We start from the raw sequence: 11,672 nt of genomic DNA on the forward strand, positions 1-11,672 counted from the left end.
CAGTACTCAACTGATACTTATTTTATTGACCCTGAAAGGATGAAAGGCAAAGTCGACCTTGGTGGAATTTGAACTCAGAATGTAATAACAGATGAAATGCTGCTGAGCATTCTGCCGGGCGTGCTACCGATTCTGCCAGCTTGCTGCCTTAATAAAAATGATAACAATAATAGGCTAGTCTATAATGATTATAATAATACCATCACTTAAATGAATGCAGTAAGATAACACTAAAAGGAGATAAGGCATGGCTGTGTGTTAAGAAGCTTGCTCCCCAACTGCATCGTTCTGGGTTCAGTCTCACAACATGGCACCTTGGGCAAGTGTCGTCTACTATAGCCTCAGGCCAACCAAAGCCTTGTGAGTGGATTTGATAGATGGAAACTGAAAGAAGCCCATTGTGTATATACATATATATATATATATATATATATATGTGTGTGTGTATGTATGTATATATATATTTGTGTGTGTGTCTTAGTGTTTGTATTTGTCCCCCCCATCACCGCTTGACAACTGATGTTGGTGTGTTTATGTCCTGTAACTTAGCAGTTTGGTGAAAGAGACCGATAAAATAAGTACTAGGTTTTAAGAAAAATAAGTCCTGGAGTCAATTTGTTCCACTAAAACCTTTCAAGGCAGTGCTCCAGCTTGGCCATAGTCAAATGACTGAGATAAGTAAAAGAATCATTTCTACTCTAGGCACAAGGGCCGAAATTTTTTGGGAGGGGCCCAGTCGATTAGATCGACCCCAGTACACAACTGGTACTTACTGTATCAACCCCGAAAGGATGAAAGGCAAAGTCGACCTCAGCGGAATTTGAACTCAGAACATAAAGACAGACAAAATACCGCTAAGCATTTTGCCTGGTATGCTAACGTTTCTGCCAGCTCACAGAATAAAAGAATAAAAGATTAAAAGAATACACACACTCATATACACATGATATACAAATACAATTTATAAGCAGAATAGTAAAAATATGCAAGATTTTTTCTAAAGTTCAGCTTTAGAAGAAATGTTTATCATTGTCGTAATCCAAATTCCAGGAATGGAGCTTTGATACTTCGTTAGAAACCTACTGCTTAGTTGAAAGAACTGGTATAATTAAAAATAGAAAAGACTTACATGTGTGTGCGTGTTTGTGTGTGAGGGGGGTGCATGTGTGCGTGTGTATGTGCATGCATGTGTGTATGTGCATGCATGTGTGTATGTGTGTATGCATGCGTGCTAGTACATTTGGTCAAAACAAGACAGAGAAAATAAAACTCAAATATCAAAAGTAGAATCAAGTATAAAATTTTATTGCAGCTGATAATGAACTTCACAAGACATTTTCCCCATTTCCCATAGCCAATCTTTGGTCAGATAGAAAATTTTGGAACAGTACAAAGACTTTTAAAGATGGCAGTGAGAATATGTCATTAAATAAATATTTGGTGATGATTGGACCAAGTTTTCTCACAGCATCAAAATCAAGGAAGCTGTTTGGAGGATCAAATGACCTTTGATGGTTAGTAATATAAACAAAATCAATGATATGAATTATTGAGAAGAAATCTTCATTTACAAGGCTGCATTCTATGAGAGTCATGCAAAATGTTACAAAAACATAAAACTTTACATTGAAAATGTATGTGTATATATGTATGTATATACGTATATGCATGTCCTGGGGTATGACATTAAACCACATCCAGAGGTGAGGCTCCAGTTTTGGAATTCTGGAGTTGTGAGGAAGCATGGAGTCACTCCTTAATTACCATTATCCCAGATCCTTTCTGACAGATGGAGGAAGCAGGTTAAGGAGGGGATCAACACTTTTGAGAGAGAGCACGTATCCAGCATGAAGAATTTAAGCGAGCTGCTCGAAAGTGTACGGCTCATATAGTGAATGGGGAAAGCTTAATCTGCAATGTTTGCAGTCATGTATGCTTATCAAGAGCAGGGCTCATTAGCCACCAACGGAGCCGTAAATGCAAAATGTAAGTTAGTCCTAGAGCGCAGAATGTTCCTGAAGGTTGGCAATGGTCTTCCTCGGTGACGAGTGGACGGCCATCATCATATGCATATCCTGGGGTATGACATTAAACTACATCCAGAGGTGAGGCTCCAGTTTGGGAATTCTTGAGTTGTGAGGAAGCATGGAGTCACTCCTTAATTACCATTATCCCAGATCCTTTCTGACCTGGAATGATGGTATCAGTCAGGGTCCTGTCTGTGGGTTAAATAGATTTCCCAGTGGTAGAAGAGGCTCCAGTTGTTTTAGACAAAGCTCTAGGAAGGCAGCTCTTATAGGAGAAAGATATTCTGACATAAAACTTGCAGTCAGAACAGTACCAATCATCTTGCAATACTTGTCACTGGAACTTACTGTGAGGAACGAGAGAGTGGCAAAAGTGTTGTACAAGTTTTTGTCACCTAAATCCAATGATTTACAAATGTCTCACTTACCATTTCATTTCTCGATCCATTTTGTATTTTGTTAATTTTCTATGATGATGGATGCATGATGGAAAGACATATCTGTACATATAACAAAGTAAATCAAAACGATTAGGCTGAATGTGAGATGGCTATCATCTGACAAGATGAGATAATCATCATATGTATGTATGGCTGATTAGCTGAATGGATGGATGGATGGATGGATGGGTAAATGGAAGGAAGGATGTAAGAGAAGTAAAAACTCTAACTGTGACATCTGCAACTCTGTGTACCAGCATTTATTGGCCTCAGAGCTATTTAGAAGTCATTTACCCAAGATGCTAACATTTACCCAAGATGCTAACATTTACCCAAGATGCTACAAACATAACGAGACTGAACCAGAGAAACGACTATGAAGATCAAGCAAAATAAGCCATTCAGTCTTGCATTAAAATGATATTGACTCTCTCAATTGGTCCAGGAATGGTTATTCACTAGAATTCTTGCATCCAAGCAATTCTAAAGACGATTTAAATTGAGCTTCATAAAAATACACATGCAAAATAAAAAAAACCCACACACAAGAAAATCTAAAAAAACAGATATTGAACTTAAAATCAATTTTTTTTTTTTTTAGTTTATGAGAAATATGCTTTCTTTTCAAAAATCCTATACTAATTGGCATAATTACTCTAAATAAATTATTTTCCTGATCAATAATGTTTTTATAATGTCTGTGGATGTGCAAGAGGTGGGGTATGTATAATCTTCTTAGTTTGTCTATTGGAACCTGTATAGAATTATATCCAAGAAAACAGTTGCGTAACCTGTGACTTTCTCCTTGGTAAGGAATAGGTGTGCCTTGGTACCCTTAAGTAAAGTGTTAACTGTCTACATTCAAAATTGGCCTACAACTTAGAAAATAAGCATCTCAATACATACTTACAATATTGTTGTATATGTATGTGTATTTATAAATACACACACACATGCGCTTGCATATACAGACATATATGCATACAGACATGTATAGACATGTATATACATGCACGCACACACACACACACATACATTTACATATATGTAGTTGCAGGCATGGCTGTGTGGTTAAGACATTTTGAAACCATATGGTTAGAGATTCAGTCCCACTGTGTTGGTACTGTCTGCCAGTGTCTTGTGCTATAGTTGTAGATCAACCAATACCTTCTGAGTGAAACTGGTTGACTGGATCTGAAGAAGCCCACTATGTATATATATATATATATATATATATATATATATATATATATATATATATATATGTATATATTATTTAATGTACACAGTATACAGTTACAAGCTACTAATAGTGTCATTCATTGCCAACTATTAGTAGCTTGTAACTGTATACTGTGTACATTAAACAGTATTTATCTCTCGCTAGATGGAGTACTATTTTCGTTGATCTTGCCTTAGTAGAAAAGTAAACCACACACACACGCACAATGTATGCATGCACGCACGTATACAAAACTTTTTTATCCATGTCAGATAGAAAACTTCATGACTGCCACCTTCAATGTTGCTATGGTGATAGATATATATCAAGAGATTTTAGTGTTACTAAGGTGGATGCAACCGGATGTGTGCTATGTGCCTTAAGGTGACAGGGAACCTTATCCAGACCACTGATAGTAAAAGAAAACATGTACAATTCTTCTTGGTGAGCAACAGCGAGGGATGTATTGGAGTATTCAGAGAATGGTTAAGTTAACTATGGGCAATACAACAACAATATTGATCTCTGTATATGCATATGTATGGGAACTAAGTTTGCTTTGTGGGTGCAAATCCAGGTCCAAAATTTTTTCAAACAAGGTTTGTAAAACATTTGTAAAATATTTGTAAATAACTTGTAAAATTTTAGGAGTTATGCTTGCACTCCATGCACCCCGTATTCTTTGGTCCTTATGCATATACACCACAATCAAAACTAACAGATAATTAAAAAGACTGTCAATGAATCCCTCCTGCAACTCCTCAGTGGCAAATGTTCTTGGCCTCATTATTAAGGTTGATGTCTTTAATTGTAATATAAGCCCAACTTTGCATCTAGGCTTAGGGTATTTTTTGGGGACATTTTTTTTAGCAAAAAGTGTGCTTATATGCCATAAAATGCAGAACTAACTGATACATGTAAAATATGATACTGACTAATGCATAGAAATGGAGAAAGGGATTTAAAATGTAGAAGACAGCTGGGTGTTTCTGTGAGACAACCTGCAGTGGAATGCAAACTAGATCTGTAGACACAGTGTAATTCTGACTGGATGAAAGGTGACATGATAATGGAACAGTTTGGTAACTAAAAAGACATGTCCAGAAAGGCCAGAAGAATATGGAGAGCAATATCAGGTATGTAGAAGAGAAGCTAGGTGTCAGGTATACTTAACAATGAAAGAAGTGGAAGATAGACATTTTTGCTAGTTTTCTGACATACGAGGAGCAGAAGAGTAAAGTGTTTTGAATTACAAAGGGTTGTAGTATCAGGACTTCAGATATCGTTCGTAGAAAATGTGTACATTATGTCAACAGAACACTTAGCCTCACTGATACTGTGAAGAAAGAGGCATGGAAATGTTACTGAATGCATGAGAGAGAGAGAGAAAGAGAGAGGCTGTTGAGTGACAGCTACACTGTTAAAATGGTGATTAAGGATATAAGGCAGGAAAAGCAACAAGGACTATCAGAAATAGTCACTAAGATACTGAAAATAGTTGGCAAAGACGGATACTCACTAACTACTAATTTTCACAGATAGGCACTGTAAAAAGGATGTTTTACAATGACATGTATTAGTATCATCAATTATTACAAAGGGAAAGAAGAGTCCCTAAAAAGATACAACTTCTGAAACATTAAATTTGTGGGCCAAATTATAACAGTAACAGAAAGACTTATAGCCTGAACTATCAGGCTGAGTAAAAAGTAATCAACGTTTTGAAACATGAATTTCATCACAATATATTTCAACAATGCGGAAATTTTATTCATCAAAGTAAGTACCATTACAGTCAACACATTTTTGCCAACAAGTTACAAGTTTGTTTATTCCGGTAACATAAAAAATCTGGAGTTCTACAACTGATGAAATCTTTGAATGCACTTTCAGCATCAGTTTGATTTTTGAACTCCATCTCTTGAAGGAAACCATAAAGATACTAGAAAAAGTGGAAGCTGTTGGGAGAAAGATCTGGGGAATAAGCTGGGTGGGGAAGAACTTCGTAGCCAAGTTGCCTCAACTTCTGGAGCATCATTAGTGAAACGATTGGTCGAGCATTGTCATGAAGAATGGTTGGCCCTCTTCTGTTGATCAATCTGGGATGGAGGAGTAGCAGTTTTTCATTCATTTTGGCTATTTCGTGGCAATATGTTTCTACAGTAATGGTTTTTCTAGGTTTTAAGATGTTATGAGTCCAGCAGTACACCACCAAACAGTCACCATAACCTTCTTTTTGAAGAGCTTGGGTTTAGGGAAGGTTTTCAGTGCTTCATTTTGGTCCAACCACTGCGAAGAACTTTTTTGATTATGGTACAGAATCCACTTTTCATCACAAGTTACAATACAGTCAAGAAATGGATCAGTCTAGTTACGGAAAAGAAGTGACGAGCAAATTTCATATTTTCACATTTTCTGATTTTCATTCAAATTGTGTGGTACCCATTTGTTGAGCTTTTTTGATTTTTCGATCACATGCAAATGCTTGCAGGCAGTTTTCTGACTAACTTGAAGTTCTTTTGCCAGTTCTTGAGTGATTTTATGTGGATCTTTCTCAATGATGGTCTTTAATTGACCGTCATCGATGACAGATGGGCGTCCACTACACTCACAATCTTCAAGGCTCAGATCTCCACTATAAAATCGTTTAAACCATTTTTGAGCTGACCACTCACTGGTCATTTCCTCACCAAATGTTACATTGATATCGCAAGCAGTTTTAGCTGCTTTACGTCTTTTTCTGAAGTTGAATAGCAAAATTGCTTTACATCTTTTTCTGAAGTTGAATAGCAAAATTGCTCGAATATCACGCTTTGACACTTCCATTTCAGATGATTGTAACAACTGTGAAAAAAATATCAATGTTAATTTATTGATGTACTTGGGCAAGTCTATGTCTGTATTATCAGACAATTACAAAAAAAAATGTTTCAAAAAATTCAAAACTGCAAAAATCCAGTACAAATTCTTCATGGTTCAAAGCATTGTTTACTTTTTACTCAACTTGATATAATAAACCGTATAGCATATGGCTGTTTATTATGGTTCTCCAATTTGTAACAAAAGAATTTACAACTGGTGGTCTGTGAAAATTTCTGTAAAGATCTAGTTGTTATGGATGAATATGTTGAATAATTAGAGAAGAGATTCCAAACAAGGAACAAAGATGAGAAGTAAGAAGTATTAAAATTAACCTAATAAAGACAAAAGTTTTAGTTACTAAGAATAAAAAGGCAGATGTTTACTACCATCTTGGGAGGTGGTTGGGAATGCTCAATATGTAAAAAAAGGGTTAGATAAGAATGCCATACAGGGAACATGATGGAAACAATAATTGCACAAGAGATTGAAAATGTCACACTTGCAAAGCACTTTATCTGTATCAGATGTACGGATGAAATCCTTCTTTGTAATTGTAAGTATTTGTAATCCAAGGTATTTGTCACTTCAAAATGAGAATACTGATTTCAAAATGAGTAATTCACTTCAAAGTGAGACATGTTACTTGACAGTGAGAATAGTGATTTCCAAGTGAATACATATCACTTAAACAAAACAATTATATTTGACTTAATTAGCTTAAGAGTATATCAGGTATCTTCACATAGATAATACATAGCAGGAAAGACTTTTTCAGCCAAAGAATGCAAAAAACACCACTATTTTTTTTTCAATCACAGCTGTAGAAATATTAGTAGTTATTTCTACTGTATTGCTTGTTTTCATTATAATTATGTAATTCATAAATTCTATGACAGAAGTGCAGTTTCTAAAACCATAACATGATTGTTGATGCACAATTATGCATTCAAATTCTACACAGAATGTGTAGTTTCTAAAACCATAACATGAACAGATTTTTGATGCACAATGCAGCAACTAATAATTTATGCGTTAAAACATTTTGCTCTAAACAGTGGGGTTTTTTTTTTGTATTGCCTAGTCAAGCCATATCATGTGGACATGGAACAAATAAAATCCCATCAGTATCTAATGCTGTTTAGATCATGATTAGCACTTGAAGGACTTTGCCTGATCTATTTACTCAACTTGATATAATAAACCGTATAGCATATGGCTGTTTATTATGGTTCTCCAATTTGTAACAAAAGAATTTACAACTGGTGGTCTGTGAAAATTTCTGTAAAGATCTAGTTGTTATGGATGAATATGTTGAATAATTAGAGAAGAGATTCCAAACAAGGAACAAAGATGAGGAGTAAGAAGTATTAAAATAAACCTAATAAAGACAAAAGTTTTAGTTACTAAGAATAAAAAGGCAGATGTTTACTACCATCTTGGGAGGTGGTTGGGAATGCTCAATATGTAAAAATTTGAAGACGGAATTCAAAGTCCTTTTAGACTAATTGAAAAAAGGGAAGTGAGATACTTTGACCAAAAGGCGATAGATGCAATTTGGATGTTGATAATGATGTTTTTGCAGGGAGCAATAGATGGCTTCAAAGTTTGGCAGAAGACCAGTAATTTCAAGAGGAAGGGGATAGTTAATGACATCAACCACAGTACTTGACTGGTACTTTATTTCATTGACCCCCAAAAGATGTAAAGCAAAGTTAACCTCCACAGAATTTGAACTCAGAATGTAAAGAGTAAAATCTCAGCAGGATTTGAATAAATAACAATTCTAGATATGAGATTGAATTTACCACAAAAACCACTTGATAGTTAGATTTTACAAACCTTAAAGCTGATAACAAGTCAAATGTTGGTTCTAGTACTCGGGGATGAAAATCAACTTGATATGATCATTGCTAGGTATTAATTTGATAATTGGTATTTGATAATTACTATTTCATCTGGAAAACCAACAACTTTTGTGGGTGAATGTAGCTTTAACTTTCAAACTACTAACAACTATAACCAATTCTTAAAGAACCAGCCTGCAGGCAAAAATCTTAATATCATTGCTGCTACAAAGCACGGAGGGACATGTCATAACAGAATTTCATGCTCACATGGATAAGGCACAATTTGAAAATTTTCTTCACCATTTAACAGCACATTTTCAAGGCCAGGAATATATTTGCATATTCAATAATATGCTCGTCCACTGTGGGATCAAAATTTTCATTCAAGGTATTCATAGCTGTTGTTTGAAACATTTACTGGTGTATTCACTTCCACTTAATTCTACAGAGAAATGCTTCTCATGTATAAAGTAATACAATAAATATGGAAGTTTTCCTCCAAGACATTCATGTAGAAGTAGCTAACAATCCTGCGGATGTTACAAAGGTCACACACTGAGATGCTATTCTCAGAAAATTAGCATTGTTTCATTGCTTGGCTTAAGGAAACTTATAATCAGTTAGGTTGACATTAAAAATGATGTTATGCTATTTTGATACATGATTAAATATACAGTGATATATCAAAATTATAATTGTTTTTTAAAGACACACACTTATTCTTTCAATCACTTTTGCTGAACTGCCAAGTTAAGGGAGTATAAACAAACCAACACCAGTTGACAAGTGCAAACACTCACACGCACACACACCAATTACTAAAACAAATAAAAGATAACATACTTAGCACAGAGTGATAAAAGTTCAGGAAACTATTGCCACTGCTGGAATCAAAGGGCAGCTGGTATATGTCTGTGTATGAAATGTAATCTGTTATGAAAGATACAAAGAACAAAAGAGACATGGTCACTAAATATGGAGGATGAATAAAGACTGGAAAGAGATGAAGCCAACATGCTCTGCCAGATGTGTGAATACATATATGATGGTCGCAACTCAATTTCAAAAGGTGCCATTACTTGATTGTCCTTTTAAAAAAAGCATTCCTGGACCAATTGGGAGAGTCAATATCATTTTAATACAAGACTGAATGGTTTATTTTGCTTGATTTTCATAGTTGTTTCTCAGGTTCAGTCTTGTTATGTTTGTAGCATCTTGGGTAAATGTCTTCTAAATAGCTCTGGGGCCAACTGATGCCTTGAGAGGGAATTTGGTAGGCAGAAACCATGTGTGTGTGTGTGTGTGTGTGTGTGTGCACGTGTTTAATGTATTTTGTGTATTGTAGAAGTATGATCAGTTTATTGCAAATAAATTCCAACAGAATCCAAGGGTCATATGGACCCATGTTGAGAACCACTGGACTAAACCCCTCAAGGTAGTGCCCCAGCATGGCCACACTCCAAGGACTAAAATAAGGAAAAGATAAAAGATACACCTCATCATCCTCAGCAGCAGCACTTAGTTCTGTCTTCCATGTTGGCATGAGTTGGACAGTTTGACAGAAGTTGGCAAGCTGGAGTATTGAACCTAACTCCTCTATCTGTTTTGACATGTTTCCTACAGCTGGATGTTTACATATGTGTGTGTGTGTGTATGTATGTATGTATGTATGTATGTATATGTATGCAAGTGTGTATGTGTGCATATTGCTATTCCATGCATGTCACCAGATGAGTAAAGCATTGATGATACTGATATTCCTTGCTGGTTGGTTGCTTTGCACTTTTGAAGACTTGGATAAAAATAACATTCCTTTCCTAACAACAGAGTTGGCAACAGGAAGAGCATCTGGCTATAAAATCTTGTCTTAAGTAGCTCTCCATCCAAACCCACAGTAGTATAGGAAGATGGACATTAGAACAAATGAATGAATAAATAGACTTAAAATATTCATTGCTGTTAAAGTGGCTAGTAAACTCTTATAGCTTTTTTATGGCAGCAGGGCAGGAAATTTTATGTTTCTTTCTTACAAGTTACGCACTTTCATTCTAATTTCAAAGTAGTAGATATTTTCCTAAATGAAGTTTGAAAGCTTGTCTGGTCTCCTTTTAGAGGAGATCAGACAAACTTAGAAAGATCATAAATTTATAAATGCTGCATTGAAGGTTCGTCATAACTTTACATTTGTGTTGCTAATTTAGTTATTTTTCCGTGTAAGCTAGAATTCTGTACATATTTGCAATATTTTAACCCTTACTGCACAGGAATTGGGTATATTCCATTTCATGCATGTACACGTGTGACACTGGAACCAAGTTAACTCATCTTTGATTAAAAGACATATTTTAGTTATTTAAGAACATAACTGGAGAATGTCAATAGCAGCTAATTTTAACAAATTAATTCTGTATCTGCATGTTTGTGGCAAAAATTTAATCAACTTTGAGGGTTAATATTGCAGGACTTATTTGCACACAAGAGTGTGAATTCTAGCAATATTAAGGAAGTTTAGGCCCCATTTTTGGCAAACTAAAGTTAAATTGTGCTATTTTATTATATTTTGTGAGTTTGTTTACCACACATTTGTTATAAGACCACTACTGCATTCACAACTTGGGTAATGTGGGAACAGCATGTTGGCCATCGGGTCTAAAGAATAAGGTCTAGTATGTCAGTTATGGCAACACATTTTGCATACATACATACATACATACAATCCCTCTCCTTCTTCTCCCTCCTCCTCCACTTTTTCTCTTACTCCTCCTCTTCCTCCTCTTTCTCCTCCTCCTCTTCTTTATTTACCTCCTCCTCTTTCTCCTGCTCCACTTCTTTCTCTTCTTCTTCCTTCTCCTCTTTTTTCTCTTCCTCCTCTTTCTCCTGCTTCCCTTCTTTCTTTTCCTCCACCTCTTTCTCCTGCTCCTCTTCCTCCTCTTTCTCCTACTTCCCTTCTTTCTTTTCCTCCTCCTCTTCCTCCTGCTTCTCTTCCTCCTCCTCTTTCTCTTGCTTCTCTTCTTTCTCTTCCTCCTCCTCTTTCTCCTGCTTCCCTTCTTTCTCTTCCTCCTCCTCCTCTTTCTCCTGCTTCCCTTCTTTCTCCTGCTTCTCTTCCTCCTCCTCTTTCTCCTGCTTCCCTTCTTTCTCTTCCTCCTCTTTCTCCTGCTTCTCTTCCTTCTCTTCCTCCTCCTCCTCTTCCTCCTGCTTCTCTTCCTCCTGCTCCTCCTCTTTCTCCTGCTTCTCTTCATCCTGCTCCTCCTCTTTCTCTTCCTCCTCCTCCTCC

The 11,672-nt window shown here is 36.0% G+C and overlaps 1 long non-coding RNA gene across 1 annotated transcript in view; it reads left to right on the forward strand.

The window, feature by feature from the left end:
• The first annotated feature begins 4,049 nt into the window (after positions 1–4,049).
• The window catches only part of LOC128247670 (uncharacterized), a 29,139-nt gene continuing 21,516 nt past the window's right edge, over positions 4,050–11,672 (forward strand). The window contains exon 1 of the long non-coding RNA XR_008264029.1: positions 4,050–4,288. This is a non-coding gene — a long non-coding RNA (uncharacterized LOC128247670). The remainder of the gene's footprint in view (positions 4,289–11,672) is intronic.

The sequence above is a fragment of the Octopus bimaculoides genome, chromosome 4 (assembly GCF_001194135.2).
Source record: "Octopus bimaculoides isolate UCB-OBI-ISO-001 chromosome 4, ASM119413v2, whole genome shotgun sequence".
In the NCBI taxonomy this organism is placed as follows: domain Eukaryota; kingdom Metazoa; phylum Mollusca; class Cephalopoda; order Octopoda; family Octopodidae; genus Octopus; species Octopus bimaculoides.